At 44.6% G+C, this 23,542-nt stretch overlaps 1 long non-coding RNA gene across 1 annotated transcript in view; it reads right to left on the bottom strand.

Moving 5' to 3' along the window:
- The window catches only part of LOC307197442, a 261,167-nt gene that overhangs the window by 51,709 nt on the left and 185,916 nt on the right, over window positions 1-23,542 (bottom strand). The window contains exon 3 of the long non-coding RNA XR_013831410.1: window positions 10,469-10,610. This is a non-coding gene — a long non-coding RNA (uncharacterized lncRNA). The remainder of the gene's footprint in view (window positions 1-10,468; window positions 10,611-23,542) is intronic.

A 23,542-nucleotide genomic window follows, 5' to 3' on the forward strand; every position in this document is an offset into this window, starting at 1 on the left:
CACACACACGTCCAATTCAACATTTTTTGAGGACCAACTATATGCCAAACACTTTTGAGGTGCTGGAACTGTAAGCAAAGGAATGTGGCAAAGAACAAAAAGCATGGGGCTTCCCTGGTGGCGCAGTGGTTGAGAGTCTGCCTGCCGATGCAGGGGACACGGGTTCGTGCCCCGGTCCGGGAGGATCCCACATGCCGCAGAGCGGCTGGGCCTGTGAGCCACGGCCGCTGAGCCTGTGCGTCCGGAGCCTGTGCTCTGCAGCGGGAGAGGCCACAACAGTGAGAGGCCCGCGTGCAGCAAAAAAAAAAAAAAAGAACAAAAATCCCACTTGTATACTTTTGAAGATGTTCACCCATTGATCCATCCTCCATCCATCTATCCATCCATCCATCTATCATCCATCCATTCACCCAGTAACTCCTGCCCTCACAGAGTTTATATTCTAGTTGAGGAGAGAGACAGTAAACAAAATATGTAGTATGTTAGATGGCAATAAGTGTTAATGAGAAAATAAAGAGGATAAGGAAGGGACATGAAATACTGGGGTCAGAAAGGGGTGACAATATTAAATAGGGCGATCAGAGAAGCTCTCCCTGAGAAGGGGACTTCTGAGCAAAGACCTGAAGGGAGTGAGGAATCTCTAAGGACATCTGACAGGAGAGCATTCCAGACAAAGGAAGAGCGAGTGCGAAGTCCCTGAGGCATGAGTGTGCCTGGAAGGTTTGAGGAGCAACAAGGAGGCCAGTGTGGCTGGAACAGAGAGAGAATGAGATGAGGTCTGAGGTATAAGGCATTGGGTCCTAATAAAAGCTTGACATTTACTGTGGGTGAGATGGGAACCACTGGAAGGTTTGGGGCAGAAACTGACATGATTTTATGTTTTAACAGAACAAATCTAGCCTCCATAGTGAGAACAGAACTGAAGGGGAACACAGATGCAAGCACAAAGGTCTTTGTAGAGGCCACTGAAATAATCCAGGGGGAAAATGGTGGTGACTTAATGCAGGTGATAGCAGTGAAAGGGATCAGTTGTATATTTTGGACATATATCAGCTAGATAGATATGCAGATGCATAGAGAGGTGGATGGGTGGCTGGATAGATGGATGGATGATGGTTGGATGATTGATGGATGGATGGATGGATTGATGGATGAGAGATGGATGATGGATGAATGGAGAATGGATGGATGGATGGATAGAGTAAATAGGATAAGATAGGATAATATATCCATAATATATATTAACATATGAAAACCTGGGGGAGGACCAATGAGATTCTTAGCTTAACCTAGAGAAGGTAGACAGAGCACATTCCCTTTTCTCATCAAATTCAGCATTCTAGAGTGACCAGTTCTCTCACCTCAGCAATCCTGGAGGTAGATATTATTATCCCCAACTTATAGAGGAGGAAACTGAGATTCAGAGAAGTTGCTGCTGGCATGAAGTCAAACAGCTAGCGAGTGGCAGCGCTAGTATTCCAAAGTTCTATCGTATTCCAAATCTTTAGCACAAATACTGTAACCTGAGAATAGGGAAGAATATTCTCCAATCCCAAAGAAAATATAGGGAAGAGGAAGTAAACATGAACTGTAAAGGAGGGCTGAAAAAGAAAGAGAAAGAGGGAGAGAGAGAGGGAAAGAAAGAAAGAAAGAGAGAGAGAGAAAGGAAGAAAGAAAGAAAGAAAAAAGAAAGGAAGGAAGGAAGAAAGAAAGAAAGAAAGAAAGAAAGAAAGAAAGAAAGAAAGAAAGAAAGAAAGAAAGAAAGAAAGAAAGAAAGAAAAAAGAAAGGAAGGGAGGAAGGAAGGAAGGGGGGAGGGAGGAAGGAAGAAAGAAAGAAAGGAAGAAAGAAAGAAAGAAAGAAAAAGAAAAAAGAAAGGAAGGGAGGAAGGAAGGAAGGAAGAAAGAAAGAAAAAGAAAGGAAGGGAGGAAGGAAGGAAGAAAGAAAGAAAAAGAAAGAAAAAAGAAAGGAAGGGAGGAAGGAAGGACGGAAGAAAAAAAAACTAGCCAGTTTCTTTGTAGGTAAAAGAAATGGACATAGGGGAAAGGAGTTAATAAGTCACTTGAAAGGAGACGAATAAAGGTCTTTCCACGTAAGATGACTCGAAATGCCGCAGTGGAGGCTGTGCGTCCACAGGCGTCCTGCCCTTTCTCCAAGGCTGCCGTTATTTACCAGCCTGAGCTCTTGTTTGTTCCCTTGCTTTAAAGTGAAGTACGCAAACACTCTCACTTCAAAGGGAAAAATTCTCATAAATGTCATTTTACTGCCGGCCCAGATGATTAGTATCAACAGACCCTGAAAGAAGGGTGGGGTGTAGGGACCCCAGGCATGTCTGGTGACTAAGAGGGAAAACTGTCACTGGCTGCTTCTTATAGAAAGGAGGCCAACCTCGAATGAACCCAGCTGAGCACATGCTTGGAGCAGCTAAGAGCATGGCATTGCCTACATTCAAATCCCAAATATGTCTCTTTTTATTTAGACAAAGTTCAACAACTCCAAGCCTTGGTTTCTTCATCTGTACAATGGAAGTGACTTAATAGTAACCACTGCAAGGGGTCATTGTAAGGATTTTTTAAATGAACAAACAGAAGGTACCTAGCACTGTGCCTGGTACATGAGTCCTTAGCAGACATGAGGGTATCTCTTGTACAGATGGAGCTGGGGCTTACTGTCATGCCACTGCCTGTGATCAAAAGTGGGAAGGTGTCTTCTCACATATGTGGACATTCCAGATGTAAGTGATCAGATGAGATGCAGGGCCCCAGATTAGAAATGGGGATACGCAAGGTGGGCTGTAGAAAGTGAGCTGACACTGTCGATTGGAGACCCAAGAGTTACTGCCACTCCCTCGCTCCCTCCCACTATAGAGGCTGAAAAGCTATACATACACACTGTCAGCCTCCCTTGCAGCTACAGGACTAGTCCTGTTCAGAAACACAAATAAGAAGTCTGCTGGGGCAGAATTTTGGAAACTGTATAGTTTAGTAAGAAGAGATGGCTGTGCCTAGTGAAGCCTTTCCCCAAGCACCCTTTCTTCTTACCCTTCTGGGAATGCCGGAAGTGACCATGAGACCCACTGCAGCCCCCAAAAGAACTGGCTTATTGAATCAATGCCAACAACAACCTACTAACAGACTTCTTACGATTCAGTGGGGGTGATTCAAGCCGCTGTTGTCAGCGTTTTATGATTTGCAGTCATTTACGTTCCTACAAATACCAACTCATAGGAACACGAATGCAAGAGAGAGAAGTCCCTCCTCTCCTTGGGTCCAGCTCCCTGGAACCTCAACTTCAAACAGCCTGGAGGGATTTGAGAGGACGTCCAGCTTGTGGGAAAATGCTAGTCTCTGCTAGCAACAGCCAGAAAATAGGCAGAAAGTCACCCTAAAAATGCTTAAACCAAGATGAACAGAACAGAGATGGGGCGACTCACCTATCTGCCCCCTGCACCCTCTCAGTTTATCTCACTCCTGTCATCCCAGAGACATTAGTGAAGTGGTTTTTTGTTTTTTTGTGTTTTTTTGGGGTACGCGGGCCTCTCACTGCTGTGGCCTCTCCCATTGCGGAGCACAGGCTCCGGATGTGCAGGCTCAGCGGCCATGGCTCACGGGCTGAGCCGCTCCGCGGCATGTGGGATCCTCCCAGACCGGGGCACGAACCCGTGTCCCTTGCATCGGCAGGCGGACTCTTAACCACTGCGCCACCAGGGAAGCCCAGTGAAGTGGTTTTTAATGGCCTGGTCTGGTCCCAGACTTGCTACAGGTGAATTAGAAGAAGAGCCGTGAATCTGCTTAGACAAGATCATTGAATGGATAGTGTGGACTGGCCAAGGGAAATTGGCATCTTGGGGAAAGGAAATCATGGCTTCAAGACCTTCTCCATTCCCTGACACCATGGTGAAGTAGAGATTGATTTTATTCAAGGGCCTGGCAAGACCCCAACAGCATCAGCAAACTTTTCTAAACTATTTCCTTCATCAGCTGGCTCGGCTGTAACAGAAAGTCCACAGATCTCTGGGTACCTCAACCTCATTTACATTGCTTGTTAAACCCTGTCCAATTTTCTCGAAAGCTAAAGGGCACGTCTGTTTCACATGAGTTTCTTTATACACATCCTATAGAGAAAAATGCACTCTGCCATTATTGTTTTTAATTGTTCACTCATGCACGCATGGGTTGATTGATTGATTAACTGAGTCCATTCACATTTATTGAGCATCTACTATAAGCCAGATTCTGCATGGAATGGAATTTCAAGAATGACAAGTGACATGTTCCTGCCTCAGTAAGGACCCAGTATTCTGGACTCCATCCATTTTCTACACAAAACCTTCCTCAAAACTCACCTGGGGAAACTTCCTCCCAAACTTCTCATTCCACAATTTATCACTTGGTGGAGATTTTTATTGCTTTTTCTGCAAGAGAGCCTGGTTGCAGTTGCTCAGTTTTGCTAAGTCACTCTGCAAATGCATTTTAAAAAATATCTTGGCAAGTATACAAAATTCACTGGAGAATTTTACATGACTTCATTATGTTTTTTCGGAGAGCAGGAGTGTATGGAATGGGATATATCACAAAACCTTTATAGTAGCTTTGGAAGATGGGGGACAAATTGCCTTGCTTAGGACATATGACCACACTACCACCTGGTGGTAATGTTGCACCTGAAGCCATGGAAAAAAGATGGCTGAGTTACCCCAAATCTAATTTTTTGGTGAAACCTATGAATTAGAATAAGATCCTTCATGGATGAATCTTAAAGTGCCGAAGAGTCCATGTAGACCATATCTCAGGGAGCCAATAAAGATTCAGATTAATCTGTACTCTCCAGTGATGATCTCTGACTGCCATATTTATGGTGAATAATAACTCTTCACACTTGTGAAGTGCTTTTCATATGCCTGACTTGGGATAGGCATTACTATTGCCTCCATTTTGCAGCTGAGAAAACTGAGGTTCAAAGAGGGTATGGAATGGCCCAGGTATAGAATTAGCCATGTAGGGAAACCAGGATTCAAATTCATATTTTCTAAAGCTTACACACATACTTTCTACCTTTAGGAAGGTCATCATTCTAGTTGTGGGTGCCACATAAAGTCAGAAATCAGTGGCCTGGCTCAACGTTATATCAGAGCACACTGGTCTCAAGGCAAGTAAATAGAATAAAGAAACAAATAAGTGGCATGTCACCATCATTGTGAACACATAGACTCCGTGTTAGTTGAAGGTAGGTAGGACAAGGTGGCCTCACCTTAGGTCAGCTCAGATTCCCCAGAAGCAGAGCCTGAGACAAGGATTCAGGAGCAAGTGATTTATCGAACGTGCTCTCCAGAGAAATCTGTTACCAGTGTTGGAGAAGCAAGACAGGGAAGTGGAGAAAGCCAAGCAAGGATATGGTTTCAGATGAAGTCTAGCACCAGCCTGCTCCCACAGGAGGCGCTTAAGTGTTAACTGAATTGCAGAGTGGTTCCACCTTGAGACAAGGAGGCTTGGTTTTCATACCTCAGGACAAACCAGTCACTGGCTATGGGAACATATAACTCTGGAAGGGAACATAAACTCTTAGGCACCTTCAGACAAGATGGTTTCAGTTGCCCAAAAGTAATTCTCTGAAGGATTGGAAGTATGAACCATTAACAGCAATGTACACAGCAGCTGGCAGATGGACATACTGAACTGGCAGAAGGGACCCCAGGGGATCTGGTAGGGTCCAACAGCATCCCTGTGTTCACCCTCCTCCTGCCACGACAGCTTCCACAAGGTTCTCCAAATACACTCACACATATCCACCCCAGGGCCTTTGCACATGTGGTTCCCTCTGTCTGGATGTTCTTTTGCTCACTTCCTTCAGTTCTTGGCCCAGATGTCATTTTATCAGTAAGTCCTTCCCCAACCCTCCTATTTAAAACTGAAACACACACACACACACACACACACACACACACTCCTCTTTCCAGCTTTTTTTTCCCTCTGTAGTGTTTCCTACCATCTCACATGTATACATTGCATGTATCTGTTTAGTGTAATTTCCCAGAACTAGAAGGTAAGATCTGAGAGGGTCCTCGTTGTCCAGTGTTATGTCCCCAGCACCTGGGACAATTATCGACACCCAGTACATGCTCCAAAAATACCTGTTCATTGAATGAATGAAAACATAAAGATTTAATGGAAGCACTGCACTCTTTTAATGGGAAAACATGCTTGTTATAAAAAGCAGAATACATAAATCTAAACTCAGTATGAGTCCAATTACATAAAATAAGTATATATCTGAGTATAAGAAAGAGACTGGCAGGAAATCCAGCAACATGCGAGCAGTGGCCAAGCTGAGTGGCAGTAGTATTCATGACTATTAGACTCTTCTCAGAACTTTTCTGCATGGTCCCGTTTTCCACTGGGACCATGTATAGTCTATTTTAGCATAGGAGAAATGTTTCGTTTTACCTTATTTTTAAAAAATGAGTTGAAACATGAAAGACCTTCGGTGGATTGATCAGTTCAACGATCACTGATGGCTATAGCAGTGAAGACAGACAAAGTACTAAATGCCTACTACGTATGTCAAACTGTGGGGTGACACCAAGAAAGACACAGTCTTATGTTATACTGTGTTCAGGCATGATGCCTGGCTTGTGCCGGGTGCTCATGAAGAGTTTGAGTACAGAAAGAGGAAAGGAAGGGAGGGAGAAAGAGATAGAAGGAAAAAGAGAAGGATGGAGGGAGGAAGTCTATCAATCAAAATCCTACCATCCATGCCCTCCGTGATAGGGTCTGGGTTTCTGCCCCAGTACCTGAATGAAGTGGGGCTGCCGAGGGAGGCCAGTTCTTGGTCTGGGACAAGAGCCACACTCATCTGTTCAACAGTGACTGTGTGTCAAGACCCCAGACGAAGCAGCCTGGATCCTGACCACACACAAGTGACTTCAGCTCTGGGGTCTTTGGGCTCCTCTGCACAAAGGGATGTTTCACATCAGCATCACACTTAACATCTCTTAATCCACACAATAAACTGACGAGACAGACATCTTTCACCCCAATTGAAACATGAAGACACTGAGGCAATAAGAGGATAAATCACCTGTCCAAAGTCACACACTTGGGGCAAAAGATGAATTTCACCCGATTCTCCGTCTTTATTTTCACCTACTCTAGCCGCTCCCTCTGAAAGGGCATTTGGGTGTAAAAGCGAGCCTTGGAAGGAGGGGACATGCTAAGGCTGACACACAGGCACCCTGGACCTGGGGCTACTCCGGATCTGGTTCTCTGTGCTCTGATGGTGAGCAGACATCTTTGTATCTCCGGGCCCCCGGGAGTGAAATCTTCCATGTTCAAGAGACTGTAGTTCACCCAAGGTCAGAGTAATTGTGCATGATTAATGGTTGACCTCTTTGTGAAAACCCTACACGAAAGCTCCAGACCGACTTGTAATTTCATACTCCTCCCAGCCTGTTCAGAAGAGCAGGGTTTTATTTCCTCTCTGCACAGCTAAGAAATCAGAATCTTCAGCTCTGGGAACGAGCTTCTAAACCCAGGACTTACGGACTGTGGTTTCCCAAGGCTAGTACCAGACATCACGGATATGTCTGGCCCCTTTGGGTGAAAATGAAAAGAGAGGTTATGATAGAAAGAGGGAGTGTTTGCTGAGCACTCATCAGGCCAAGTATCAATCTGTGCCCATTACAGGAATGAACTCCCTCAGTCCTCAAATCCAATATGTGATGATTAGCTCCATTTTACAGACAAAGAGACTGAGGCATGGAGAGGGTACGTAGTTTAGGACACAGAGCTCATAAGCAGGGCAGCCAGGATTTGAACCCTGGCAGTCAGGTTCCAGAACCTGATCTTCAGGAAGTGCCCCTATCCAGCTTCCTGTTTCAGAATAAGCTCCAAATCTTCCCTGCTCATTGGTCACAGCAACCTGCTCTGAGTGCAAAATGGTCCCTTCGCAAGCAATGACACCCCCCCATGCCACCACCATGGTGGTCACCCCTCTGCTGGCTCACGTCACACCACCCAGCAACCCCCAACCTTAAGACATGCGCACACTGCTCCCTAGGTGTTGGTCTGCCCGCTTACTTCCCACTTTCCCAAGCGCATCATAATTTCCCACCACTCCCTGCCTTTGCATGGATTGGGCCGTCTGCCTGGCGCCTGTTTTGCTCTGCCTTTGACCGCTTCCCAAGCCCTGCTTGCCCTTCGTGACCCAGGCTGAGTATGGCCCCCAACAAACGCCCCAAGCTCACTCATTGACATCCCAAGGTCCAGAGGCAGCCCTCGAAGGGGTCCTTTTAAATCTGGGAATTAGTTGCCTAGATTTTTAAAAGTAGGAGATCTCACTTGTTTTAAATGTGGCATTCTGGTAACTCTTGAAAAGACAGAATACCTGAAAAACAGTGACCTGAAATCCTGCACGGCAACAGTTAGAGCAGCTGGGCAGTGGCTGTCCCCTACGAAGGGGACACGGGCTCACCAGATCACCAGAGTCCCCTCCGTCCTCTGTCTCTACCCACCTTGCTCATGGATCACACCTGGCTGGCCCCTATAGATTGAGAGTTTCAAGCCCTGCACTAAAAGATATTCTGCAACATGGGGGTTTGGGAGCAGAGAAGGTGCAGCTTTTGGGGTGTGTTCTGAATTGTCCTTTTCTTTCTGATGCCTGCCTGCCTTGCCTACCACAGGATACATTATATCACCAACCGGACCATCCGTTTCAGAAATGCATTGCTATGGAAAGTCATCTTCCATTCATTCATCTCTTTCACAAGTATCTGTGGAGCCCCAACGAGGGACAAGGAATTTTGTCTAATCGGCATGCATTTCAGGGAAGCTGCCGGGAGGCAATCACTTCTAATCCTTTAACTCTTTATCTCTTCTCCTGAAGCCTTTGCACTGTGACTTCTCCACACTGCATCCAAGCTCCTACTGCTGAGGAATTTCATCTCCTGTAAATGGCCAGTAAAGATTCCTCTGTGTGGCTCCATGGCCGTCCTTGTGGCTCCTTGACCCCGCCGTTCAGATGCTCTGGGTCTCAGCTAACACATCCCTCGCTTTCCTGTGTATAGTTACAGCTAGGAGTCCAGCCAGACTAGGGTCTGTGCTTCCAAGTGAGGCCTCATTACAGCGTCCTCAGACTGTGCAGAAGGCGTGGGTCTCATGCCCCAAACCCAGCCTGGCACATCTGATGGGGGCTCAGGCTTTAACTGAGGATTTTAAAGAGCTGGGGGTTTTATGTGAGACAGCTGGAATGCCAATTCCCGTAGGTAGCTGCAGCCGAAGTCTCCAGAAGGAAACCATTGGGTTCCTCAGACAGACCTGCTCAGGCTCCCAGCACCCAGGAGATGGAGGGAAGGAGAGGCTGCCACCCAGCTGGCCCCTGGTCTTTGAACCCAGGCCTCTTAGCTTCACAAGGGAGCAATAGAGAATTCATCAAGCCAAGATGACCCTGTCCACACCAACACAAATACCCACCCAGCCAAATCCCGAGAGCCCTGTGATGACCCTTTGCCCTTGCCTGCCTGTTCTCACAGGTGGATTAAGGCTGTTTGTAATCATAGAACAGTAGGAATCTCTTCTCACAGGGAATAGGGCATTTCCTCCAACAGGGTCAAAATACATCTTGATTCTTTTCTGGCTGCTGACTCTAGTAATTTAGACCATAGCTCTAGTGATCCAGACGAGGACCAGACCATTGTTTTTGTCTTGTGTGTGTGTGTGTGTGTTTAAAATAAGATATTACCTTTATTTTTTTCTGTTGAAGTATAGTTGATTTACAATATTATACTAGTTTCAGGTGTACCACATGTGATTCAATATTTTTATAGATTATGCTCCATTTAAAGTTATTATAAGATATTGGCTCTATTCCCTGTGCTGTACAATATATCCGTGTAGCTTATTTATTTTATACCTAGTAGTTTGTGCCTCTTAATCCCTTTCCCTATCTTGCTCTCCCCACCACCCCTCTCCCCACTGGGAACCACTTGTTTGTTCTCTACATCTGTGTCTGTTTCTGTTTTGTTATATTCATTCGTTTGTTTGTTTCTTAGACTCCACATATAAGGGACAACATACAGTATTTGTCTTTCTCTGTCTGACTTATTTCACGAAGCATAATACCCTCCAGGTCCATCCATGTTGTTGCAAATGGCAAAATTTCACTCTTTTTTATGGCTGAGTAGTATTCCAGTGTGTTTGTTTTTTAACCGTGATCTATATCCAAAAGAATGTGGGTATATATGGGGAAGCAGCGGGGCCAGTGGAGGAAACCAGTTCAAGTCCTCATTCTTGCCTTTTATCTCAGGCTCAGACCACAGCCTCTGTGAGAGGACGGGGGCATAATTCATGGAGGGAATATGGCGGCAAGGGAATCGGAGGGCCTTTGGGAGTTTCTGAGACTCCCCCCATTTCCTCTTCCATTGTGACATTATGAACACCGTAATAAGTTAAACATATGAGAGCTTCAAATTCTTACCTGACTTCTCCCTTCCCTCCTGCCTCTTCCAGGGTTGTGGAAAGACAGAAAGATGGTCAGGCTGGAGACCTGGGTCCCTGGCTCTGCTCCTCCATGACTGTGTTGCCCGAGATTTCTCTCTCTGGGCCTCTGTTTAATCCATCTGTAAAGTGAAGTGAGTAGGTCAGAAAAAAATGACAACTCGATTTTCTCTCAGTTGCCACTGCTGGGCAACTGGTAGACTGCCTGATGCGTTCTGTTGAGAATTAAATGAGCAAATCCCCAACCCACCTGGACCCGCCCCCAGGCAGCACAAAGCCTGGCGTGCCGTCACAATTCTACTTAGCCATCTTTTATAACACATATCCACAAGGTTTTCTCTGCAGGGTCCGGTTTTGGTTTCTTTGAGGTGTGGAGTGATAAATTAAAGTCACTGCAAAGCAGTCCAAGGGAATACTCCTTCTAGATTATCATGATTAACATTTCCTCAATCTTGCTTTTTTCATCTATGCTTAATTCAACGGCAATTGTTTTTAGCAACTCAAATCCAATCAGACTTTTCCAAAACATACAGTTTCGTTTCTATGGATGCGTTGTTCCTCAACACACTCATGTTTCACTGGTTTCTGTGAAATGTTATTAAGTTGTATAATTAAAAGAACAAGGAGGGGTCTTCCCTGGTGGTGCAGTGGTTGACAGTCCGCCTGCCGATGCAGGGGACGCGGGTTCGTGCCCCGGTCTGGGAAGATCCCACGTGCCGCGGAGCGGCTGGGCCCATGAGCCATGGCCGCTGAGCCTGCGCGTCCGAAGCCTGTGCTCCGCAACGGGAGAGGCCGCAACAGTGAGAGGCCCGCATACCGCAAAAAAAAAAAAAACGAAACAAGGAGGGATAGATCCTGGTTTTGCCGAGTCTGAAGCTTATACAATTTGGCAGCCCTCTTTGAAGGAAAAGAAAGCTAAATTACAAATATAGAATTAGACACAAATATCGATACCTATTTAGAATGACGAGAAATCACAGGTTTCCACTCTTTGAAAAAGTGGAAAGACTATAAATGTCACAAAATTTCGAGAAAGAGATAATAATATTTTTATTAATTAATTACCTCTCACGTGGCTAAAGTATTTTTATCCTATAACTTCTGACCACAAACTCTTAATCACTTCTTTATATGACCATCACTTTGTAATAATGTCTTCTCTGGAAAGGCTAGAATCCAGTATTTTCTTTAGCAGGGTTAATCATTCTTTTATACTCGGAACACATAAAATTGAAATTTCTCACCATTTGTAGTACTGATACAGGTTGTGCCCTGGAACCACAGAAATTGATCAATTCTATTTTACATGATTTCCATCAAATAAAGGAGAGGATATAGGGCGAGTATACCTGTTAAAGCTATACTTTCAAGCATATTCCCGATAGGAAAGAACTTCTGATTTGACTACTTGTCATTTTAACTGAGTCCTCTGCTCACAGTTTTACTCATTTGATAATTGAATTTTCTACAGACTAATTCCTGGCTCTGTATATTTCAAACCTTGTTTCTCCTCCACATACCTCTGGTGCCAGGCACCACAGAATGTATTCATATTGAAATATGCTCTCTGATCCTGCTTGTAGGTCACAACATCAGTGAGTAGGTATAATGAGGTGGTAGGAGCATTTCTGGAAGCCATTTCCACATTGGAATGGCTAGATAAATCTTCACATAGAAATGACTTTGAACCACACAAATATAGTCTGTTTAATCCAGTCTAAATATATCCCTACCTCAACTTCCCATTATCAATGGGAATAGCAACTTCCCATTATCAATGACCCCTGACATTTGGGGAAGTGGAAGGAGACAGTAGTTTTAACCAACCACAATTAAAATATTTTACTTCGAAACAGATGGCTAGTGGGCAGCAGCCGCATAACACAGGGAGATCAGCTCTGTGCTTTGTGACCACCTAGAGGGGTGGGATAGGGAGGGTGGGAGGGAGACGCAAGAGGGAGGAGATATGAGCATATATGTACATGTATAGCTGATTCACTTTGTTATAAAGCAGAAACTAACACACCACTGTAAAGCAATTATACTCCAATAAAGATGTTAAAAAATATTTTACTTTGAAAAATATTTTAAAACATGAAACCAATCTGATAAAGGACTGTTGTCTAAAATATACGAAGAATCTTCAAACTCAACAGCAAGAAAATGAACGACTCAGTTAAAAAATGGGCTGAATAATGCCATTTGCAGCAACATGGATGGACCTAGAGACTATCATACTAAGTGAAGTAAATCAGAAAGAGAAAGACAAATACCATATGATGTTAGTTATATGTGGAATCTAAAATACAACACAAATGAACCTATCTACGAAACAAAAACAGACTCAGACATAGAGAACAGACTTGTGGTTGTCATGGGGGGGCGGGGCACAGAGGTGGAGGGAAGGATTGGGGGTTAGGGATTAGCAGATGCAAACTATTATATACAGGATGGATAAACCACAAGGTCCTACTGTAGAGCAGAGGGAACTATATTCAATATCCTATAATAAACCATAATGGAAGACTATGAAAAAGAATATATATACATATGTGTGTATATATATATATATATATATATATATATATATATATGAGTCACTTTGCTGTTCAGCTGAAATTAAACACAACATTGTAAATCAACTATACTTCAATAATTTTTTTATTTTTATTTTTTGTTTGTTTTGTTTTGTTTTGTTTTTGTAGTACGAGGGCCTCTCACTGTGTGGCCTCTCCCATTGTGGACCACAGGCTCCGGACGCGCAGGCTCAGCGGCCATGGCTCACGGGCCCAGCCGCTCCGCGGCATGTGGGATCTTCCCAGACCGGGGCACGAACCCGTGTCCCCTGCATCGGCAGGCGGACTCTCAACCACCGTGCCACCAGGGAAGTCCCAATAATTTTTTTTAATGGGCCAAAGAGCTTAACAGACACTTCATCAAAGAAGATATGCAGATGGCAAATAAGTATATGAAAAGATGTTCAACATCACATGTCCTTAGGGAATTGCAAGTTAAAGCAGCAGTGAGATACCACTACACACCTACGAGAATGACTAAAATCCAAAACACTAACAACATCAGATGTTGGTGGGGACGTGTAGCAATAGGAATTCTCGTTCATTGCTGGTGGGAGCATAAAAGGGTACAGCCACTTTGGAAGAGCACTAGAGGTTCCTTACAAAACTAATCACACCCTTACCATACAGTCCTGCAGTCATGCCTCTTGATATTTACCCAACTGAGTTGAAACTGTGTGTCCATACAAAAACCTGCACATGGAAGTTTATAGCAGCTTTACTGATAATTGCCAAAACTTGGAGGCAACCAAGATGTCCTTCAGTAAGTGAATGGCTAAATAAACTGTGGTACATCCAGATAACAGAATATTACTCAGAAGTAAAAAGAAATCAGCTACTGAGCCATGAAGAGACATGGAAGAAACTTAAATGCACGTCACTAGGTGAAAGAAGCCAATCTGAAAAGATTTCATGCCTTATGATTCCAACTATATAACATCCTGGAAAAGGCAAAGCTACGGAGACAGTAAAAAGATCAAGGGCTTATCAGAGGTTATGGGGGAGGGAAGGAGGAATAGGCAGAGCACACAGGATTTTTAGGGCAATAAAACTGTTCTGTATGATAATACAGTGATAGATACATGTCATTATACATGTTTGCATGGGGAATGGAGAAGGTCGTTGAATCAATGAACCAGAGGATGGTAAAGAGAGTTTCTACGGTCATTGCTAACATTTGTTGAACTTCTACTGCATATCAGACAGTGCTACATCAGACAGTGCTACATTCTTTACATAACAACATCTTTTAAACCTTCACAGCAGCCCTATTATTATTATCAATTTAGAGAGGAAGAAACTGAGGCTCTGAGAAGTGACGTGAGTTACCAGAAGCCCTACGTACAGATAGTCAGTGAAGCTGGGATTCAAACAATGGTGCACAAGGCTCCCCTGACTCATGCTGCCTTAATCCAGGACTTTGGGTGACATATTTTCCCCTCTATCTTTTTTATCATTTGCATAATTGTGCAGTAGTACCTGCCTTGAAGTCTTCCCTGAGGTTGTGCACATAGAAGTCAAAATGAGGTCATGGAACAGAGAAGAACACTTTTAATTGGTGAGATGCTGTATGTATTTGTCAGGATCCAGCCAGAAAACAGAAACCACTAAAGGTCTTCAGACAGAAGGAGTTTAATTAAGGGAACTGACTACCCCAATGATGGAAGAGCTGAGAAGCCCACAGGAAGTGAGAAAGCAACCCAGAGGCTGGCAAGAGCAAGAAGCAGTTACTTCCCTTGGGCTGGAGGGATAACAAGAGAAGGTAGCTTTGCCAGGGCCAGAAGCTGGGGCATCCTGCAGTCCCTAGGGCCCAGTGGAGCTGAGATAAGAGAGGAAGGAGCTGTCCTATCAGAGATGGAGCCAAGGAGAAGAGGCAGCAGCTGCAGGAGATGCTTCTGGAAGCAGAGAATGACCTAGAAATACCCTGGCTTCTCTCCTTCTGTCACTCTCCAGTTTTCCAGCACTTTTCCCATCGGCCAACCCTTTCCAACAGGCTGGGAACCAGAGCTTCCTATGATACAGAGAAAAGCACAGAAGGGAAAGAATAAGAAGTGGATTTGAGGGCAAGCCTGCTGTTAACCACGCCACCCATATGCAAGATACTATTATTAGAGGAGAGAACTGCAGGGTCCCAATTAACAAGAGGAGGAGGGATAGACACAGGATTCCAAGCTATCACTCAATTTTTCTTCTCCCAGAACAAACGTGTGAGAATACAGTGAAAAGATTCGACCAGGAGATCCCACATTTCCGGATAAAATCTTGACTGTACAAAACCGAAGAGGTGGTGGGGCAGATAAGGAAAGTGCAGGTGGATGGTTTATACATTCTATTCTGCCTGAAACCAAGCTGTGAACGGATAGCACTCAAAAATTCGGGTTTATTTTCATCTTAAAATAGAGAGAAGCCTCAGGACTGATGGAAGTGACCTGTCCTCCTCTGAAGGGGCCTCTGGTGAGGAGGTGTGGAGAGCTCAGCCCCGGAGACCAGGAATGACACTGTCCTGGCTCCTTTGATCCATCAGAAACTGACAGCCTTCCTGTCCAGCCCCGGCAGAGGCGGCTCTGGACCCTCCTGCTTAAGGGTGTATATGGGAGAAAGCAAGCGGCTCTAGCCCCAAGCCACTATTCCCACTTCTCCCTTCATCGATGCTCTGCCCTGGATTCTATCTTAAGAGGCAAATGCGAAGCATTCTGAACACTGTTGCTCCACCAGGCCTGGCGCTGGCAAACACTTCCTGAGTCCAGGACTGTCTGTCCCCATTTGCCTCGGGAGCTGCCAACACCTTATGCTGTAGCCTTGTAAACCACATTCATTTCCTTGGGGTACGTGCCCTCTCTTCCCTGGGGCTGGAATACACTACGACTTCTTATCAAGTCAGCACTGACTCAGCTCTCAGTGAATGTCACTTCCCCATGTAAGTCCTCGCTGACCACCCTCCAAAAGTGGTCTGTGTTTCATAGCACCTGTGCTTGTCTTTGTTATTACACTCTATTTTTACTACTCATGGAAGGACCTAGACCCAGGGTCTGCAACTACAACCAGTGGGCCAATGCAATCCATTGCCGGTTTGTGTGAATAAAGTTTTATTGGAACACAGCCGTGTTCATTCACTTACATATTGTCTATGGCAGCTTTCACACTACAAGGGCTGATTTGAGCCGTTGCAACAGAGACCTACAGCCAGGGATCTTTCTGAATGTACATCTAAAATTAAAATCTTAAATCCTCTTTGTGTCTCTCTATTGGCTTCAGAATAGCATCCAAACTCAAAGAACAACAACAAAAAAGTGTTATTGGCCTGAAATCTAGGACGGATAGATAAGCAGATGATTTATAGGGGACACGCCAGGATCAGTATAAGCATGGAGCACATAGCACAGGACTCAGCATGACGCAGTCATGTGACAATGTCAGTTTCCTTCATTCCAACCTCCCGTACCTTCAGGATCTGCAGCTTTACAAAGTGAGCAGACAGCAGATGTGGCAGAGTTCATTATGCAATGCTGAGGAGTTCTGCGTTACCACAGGCCTGACTAGATTTGTGCACTTTACATAAAAACAAATCAAGACCATACTTAAGTTAAAGACTGTGCAATGCACAATTGGGTTATTCTGTTTACTCATCCACCCACTTGTTCATTTATTCAACAAACATTTATGTAGCATCTATGCTAAGCCTGGCAGTGGGCAAGGCGCACAATATAAGAATTGCATAAGAATGGGGAGAAAAGATTAAACTGCTCCCAAGCTTACTCCTGAGGTTATTTTATTTTATTTGTTTATTTATTTTTAAATCTTATTTATTTATTTACTTTTGGCTGCGCTGGGTCTTTGTTTCTGTGCGAGGGCTTTCTCTAGTTGCGGCAAGAGGGGGCCACTCTTCATCGCGGTTAGCGGGCCTCTCACTATCGTGGCCTCTCTTGTTGCGGAGCACAGGCTCCAGACGCGCAGGCTCAGTAGTTGTGGCTCACGGGGCTAGTTGCTCCGCGGCATGTGGTATCTTCCCAGACCAGGGCTCGAACCCCTGTCCCCCGAATTAGCAGGCACATTCTCAACCACTGTGCCACCAGGGAAGCACCCTGAGGTTATTTTAAATGAAACAAGGGGTATCATTCAATCACAAGACGGAGCGGAGACAAAGTAACAATAGAAACCGGCATCCCCACCAAAGGACGCTTACGGCACCAAGGTCCCCAACGGAATGTGAAGTTGCAAACTCTTCAGGAGTCCCCATGCTGGACTGTGCAGAGCTCTTCTCACCGAGTGAATTCAGAGTCGTCAGCTCGGCCCCCTCCCCCAGCCACGTCCAAGAACAGAATCCAGCCAGGGGCCTCAAACAGGCAGAAATATTTATGCCACATCCAGAAGACCAAACCTATGAGACGGAGCTGATGCCACTTGAAAGGAATCGGGGTGGAATCTTCGGAGATTAAGAAAGTGACAGTGACCAAGATGCAAAGGGGGAGAGGGGTGAGAAAAAGGAGAGATTAAAGCAGCTGGGCCATCCGTTATTTTGATGTGTGCCTTTTTCTATTTCAAAGGGAATTAAGGGAGATGAATTAAGACTTCATTAGATCCCAGCAACTTCAGGAATATTAATCCGTCTTCCATTTGCAATAAGACTCACCAGTCTCTGCAGGGTCGGGGTGAAGGAAAGAGAAAGCTATTGATATGTTGCTGGGGCCGCCCTGTGCCCCCTGCCTCTCGCCTCTGGTCACTTTCCCTTTCATGCCTTTGTTTGACATATAGGAAAGAATCATGAGGTGTTGAGTATCATTAACTTCCAAACACCTATGAAATCAGTAGGAAAGTGCAAACACTGCGGACCCCAACCGTCTCTGCCAACGATCCGTCCTAAAGTCCTCCCCTTTGGAGATGAAAAGAAAGAGCTTGGCAGGCGGACAGTCTCAGGGAGAGAGGAATGAACGAACAGGAGGGGGGACACGCAGGATAAATGAAAATATGATTGACTTCTTACCTCGGTCCGGCTCACACATGGTTCTGAGCATTTAATAAACGGGTTGACACTCCGAGTTCCCCTCATTAGGAGAACGTGGAGACCTGGATTATCGTAAATCAGAAGGCCAGGTTATCAAAGCTTCTGATCTTTAACTGTGTCAGGGCGCCCTCCTGTCTGCTTATGGAGACAGTAACCCGAAAGCTGCAAAGAATTAGCCGCTGCGCCAGGATTTAAGGCACACACACCCCTGAAGGAGGTGGGAGGCCAGGCCAGGCAGGGGAAGGTTTTGCCCAGGTACCCAGCCCAAGGAGAGCTGTCTCTGGGATGCATGGCACCTGGGGGGTAGGCGTGAGGGATGACCCTATAATGGACCAAGTAACAGACCTATGTGTTTGGTGAGACTGGGAGCTAGCACTTTGAAAACTTTGAATCCTAGGTTTCCCAGTCTACCTTCACATCAAAATCTGATGCAAAACTGTTTGGTAATTTCTAATAAAGACACATCTATCCCCAGACTCAAAAACTGCATCCAAGAGAAATGAATGCATAGATCCACAAAAAGATTTGCAAACAAATGTTCACAGCTGCTTTATTCATAATTACCCCCAAACGGGAACCAACCCAGATATCCTTCAACAGAAGGGATTAACCTACACTGGTACATCCATACAATGGAATAATATTCAGCAATAAAAAGAAACAAACTCCTGATACATTCAACAACGTGAAAGAATTGCACAGATCTAGTGTTGAGTGAAAGAAGCCAGACACGGGAAAGTACACACTGCATGAGTCCATTTATGTGAAGTTCAAAGGCAGGCAAAACTAGTCTATGGCGGGACTTCCCTGGTGGTCCAGTGGTTAAGACTTTGCCTTCCTATGCAGGGGGTGCGGGTTCAGTCCCTGATTGGGGAGCTAAGATCCCATATGCCTCTCGGCCAAAAAACCAAAACATAAAACAGAAGCAATATTGTAACAAATTCAATAAAGACTTTAAAAAAATAATAAATAAATAAAATTTTAAAAAACCCTAATCTATAGCAATAAAAGTGAGAAGAGTAGCAGGTGAGAAGGACATGATTGGGAGCATTCAGGGAACTTTCTGGGAGATGGAAACGTTCTGAGTCTTAATCTGGTTGATGGTTACAGGGGCAGATACATTTATAGAAACTCACCAATCAATACTGTTAATAGTTGCATATTTTAGTATGTCTAAATTACATCCCAATAACATACCTCAAAAAAAAACAAATAAATGAATAAATGTAGATTTTAGGGCCTTTGCACATGCTTTGCCTGGAGTTCTTTTTGCCTGGGGTATCCCCCCCGCCTTCCCAATATTTTCAAGGCTGGCCCCATCGTATCATTCAAGTCTTAGCTTAACCATCACCTGTTCAACAGAGCTCAGCCGTTCTCTGTTGCATGGTCCTGCTTTTTTTTTGTTGGTTGGCTGGTTTTCATTTTGCTAATTATGCTCTGAAATTATCTTGTGTTATGTATTTGTTTATTCTCTGCCTCTTCCTCCAGCCCCACATAGACTGTAAGCTCTTGAAGGAGACGGGTCTTATCCAGCCTCAGAGCGGACTTCTTGGAGGACATCAGTGCACGTTCTCACCTCTGGTTTCTGGTTGAGTTTTGGCCAATGGGAAATCCTAGCAGGAGGCTGAATGAAAAAGGGAGTGGGAGATTAAGGTGTCTTCTAACTTGTGAAGTCGCGACAAGCTAGCTGCGTCTCTAGATCAGTGGTTGTCAACTGGGGATAATGTTGCCTCCCAGGGGACATTTGGGATGTCTGGAGGGCACTGCTGGCATCCAGTGGGTAGAGGCCAGGGATTCCACTAAACATCCTGCAATGCACAGGACAGAGCCCCCAACAAAGAACTGCCCAGCTCCAAATATCAACAGTGTCAATTTAAGAAAACCCATTCTAGATGAACGTCACAGCTCACCTAAGGAGGACCTCTCTCCATAGCTCTCTCCCTCCAGATACAGGTAACAATCCCCACTTCCTTCAGGTCTAGGGCTTGTAAAAGCCCCAATGTTGCCAGCTCCCAGGTACTACACTATACTTTATGCTTCTGCTATATCCCAGCCCCGTCCCTGTATTAGCCCCTTTATGAAACTCCTCAAATTATGCAATTCTATAGCCTATGGGCTATTCTATCTCCCATTGGAACCCTGACAGATACGCCATTTCATCTCCAACAGCTAAGCGTCCAGTAAATATCAATAAGTATCTGCTAAATTAACTAAGTAATGAATAAGTGAGGCTCTCCCCAGGAAATTTGGATTTAGAAGTCAAAGATAAATCTTGGAACTTACCACTTCTAAAAGATTCCCCGGGTGATTCTAGAACAATACGCTCATGTATTAATGGGGAAACTGAGGCCCAGGGGAGGGGAAACTACTTTTTCAGGGTCACACCGTTTTGAGGTCTGAGGTCCAGAAAGGACGCGGTCTTGACGTTGATGGTTAATACCGTTACCTTTTGTTATTTTCCTTGAACTGTTTTTCTCATAACATTGCCAATTTCTTTGGGCATAATGCAGATCCCGACCTCCTGGATGTCCAAGTGGAACATTTCAGCTGTGAGATCCTAATTCATTTACACATGATTCTGCATGTCCAAGGCTGGAGGGGCAGATCTGCAGAGGGGCAAAAACCCTGAGGACAGATATTTCTGGCTCAGTCCCAAATTCTGCCACATCCAAGCTCCTTGACCTACTAAGATTCAGTCCCCTTGTCTGGAAATTGGAGATGATAGAGTTTACCATTCAGGTTTGTTCTGAGGCCTCCATGAGATTACATCTATAAAGTGTGTGGCCAAGGGCCAGGCACAGAGTAGATTACAGAGGGCGGTGGTGGCAGCTGAGGGCCCTCCAGCCCAGTTCTCTGCGTTTGGTGTTCCAGGATCGAATACTCAGAGTTCCCAATATCACTGGGCAAAAATAACTTGAATCTAAAAAAAAAAATAAGAGATTCAACCTCTATAGTCTTGGCTAACACAGGGGCTGTAGAAAAGCCAGTCCCTAGCCACTGAGGTCCAGACAGGAGGTTTAAATCGCTTACAATAGGTTTCAACTTGCCAGTGGCAGAAGTCGGCATTCCTTTGTGAATTTGAGAGGACAGCCTTCCTCCAGGTGTTCTCAAAAGAGTGGAATTGGCATCTCACAGTTTACTTCTCTCTTCACACCCAGATGAGTCTTTAACACTGGGGAACTTTCAGGTTTTCCACTCAGAAGAGAGAACTGGCTGGGAAAAAAGAAGACTACCTCTGTTCCTCCATAACTTGGGGGCACTTTGGAGATGTGAGCATTGATTAGTCAGAGAGAAAACCAAAGAGGTGGGCTTTTGGTATAATTTAGACCTAAGGAAGGTCCAAAGGAATGGTGAGCATAAGAGAATACTCGCTCTCTTTTTTTTTTTTTTTACTCTCTTTAATGGAGACTTAAATGCAACAGCTCCAGTACTGTCTCTTTTTTCAGTATTTATTTATTTTGGCTGTGCCAGGTCTCAGTTGCGGCATGCGGGCTTCTTAGTTGCAGCATGTGAACTCTTAGTTGCAGCATGTATGTGGGATCTAGTTCCCTGACCAGGGATTGAACCCCTGGCCCCCAGCATTGGGAGCATGGAGTCTTACCCACTGGACCACCAGGGAAGTCCCTCCAGTACTTTCTAATTCTGAGACTCAGGCTCTTCTTCTGGAAACTGGGGAGATATCAGTACCTGCCCCATGTGGTCAAGGTAAGGACTGACTTACCTTGAATCTACACACAGTTGCAGTAATTATTTACTACCTACAATTTTGTACGCTACCTTTTTCAGTGAATACTCTCTGTCATTGTGCATTGTCCCCAAGGAAAATCGCTTTAATTCTTTCTTCAAATTAGATAGTACTGTTTACTGTAGAAAATCTGAACAATATATATAGAAGACTAATGAAGAAAGCAAAAGCCCCTGAATCCCCAGCATCCTAAGACAGCTACCATTAACATGTGGGGATGCTCTTTTACGCATCTCTTTTTTTTTGGCTGGAGACATTTCACTCAGACCCCTGCCTCCACCCTTTCATGGCCTTCACCTCTATGTCTGTCTTCTCTTCTTGTGAAGCACACTTGTCACTAGATTTAAGGCCCTACCCAGATACTCCAAGGTGACCTGACCTCAAGATCCCAAATTTCGGACTTCCCTGGCGCTCCAGTGATGAAGAGTTTGCCTTCCAATGCAGGGGGTGTGGGTTCAATTCCTGGCTGGGGAGCTAAGATCCCACGTGCCTCAGTGGCCGAAAAACCAAAGCATAAAACAGAAGAAATATTGTAACAAACTCAATAAAGACTTTAAAAATGGTCCACATCAAAAAAAAATCTTAAAAAAAAATCCCTAATGTAAGTACATCTGCCAAGGTCCTTTTTCCAAAGAAACTCACATTTGCAGTTTCCAGGTGAACATATCTTTGCGGGGGGCGGGGGGTCCGGGTTGGGGGCCACCGATCAACCCACTACGAATGGGCATAATAATAGTTGCCTCCTAGAGTTACTGTGATGAACAACTTAGATGGGATAACGTATACACAGCTCCTGGCACATGATAAATGGTCAATAAATGCTGTGTATTAATGATCTTATCTGAAGGGCATTGTTTCTTGAAATCCTTTCTGGATGAACAAAGTACGATGTAAATAAACAAACCTAAATGAATAATTTTGAAGTTCAGATGCATGCCAAAAATGTGGTTTTCTTGAATTCTCTGCGAGCTCTCTCTAGTGTCTTAAAGAGGAGACTTCTGATGTATTTATGCTCTGATTTTTTCCCCCTCTCTCCTTGCTGTAGTTTCTCTCTTCTCTCTGGTTTTCCTTCTTCCTGTCATAGCTCAGCCGTTTGGCCATTTTACTTGGGAAAAAAGAAGGTTTCAGAATGCATGGATTCATTCAAATCAATTAGGTGAATTACAGTTTATTTAGAATGAAAAAACGACCATGCATTTCAACGTGTTGCTTTTCATGATTTTGTGACATTGAGGTTAAATAGAAATTCTTTTCAGCTTCATTATTTTGAGGTACAGAGTTGCTCTGATATTTTTTAAAATCTGATAAATGAAAATCAAGATTTATAAAAGCTGAAAGAGGAAGCAACTGTTCGCTGCACAAAAAGATCTGTCCTTGACCAGAAGATGCTCCTGGCGCGTTTCTGGCAACTTGATTTACAAGAGGTGGGTAATAATAGAGCAAGAAAAACAATGGAGTCAGAGTCCAGAGAAGTGTTTTATTCTGGGCTATGCTACCCTCTAGCTGTGTGGCATCTGCTGGTAAAGTAACCTCTCGTGATTTTCCTGCTGTAAAATGAGAGAGGCTTGGAAGCCATGACAGCTAAGGTGACTCCCAGGTCTGACCTTCTAGAGCCCATGAGCCACGTGCAAACATTTCTCATTCATCCTTCAAAAGAGTTAATTTCAATCCTTTCACCAGTGACCAGGGAAGAATTCGAGTTGAATTCAGCAAATTTTCTGCAGTTGAACC

This window comes from Stenella coeruleoalba (genome assembly GCF_951394435.1).
Source record: "Stenella coeruleoalba genome assembly, chromosome: 14".
NCBI lineage: Eukaryota > Metazoa > Chordata > Mammalia > Artiodactyla > Delphinidae > Stenella > Stenella coeruleoalba.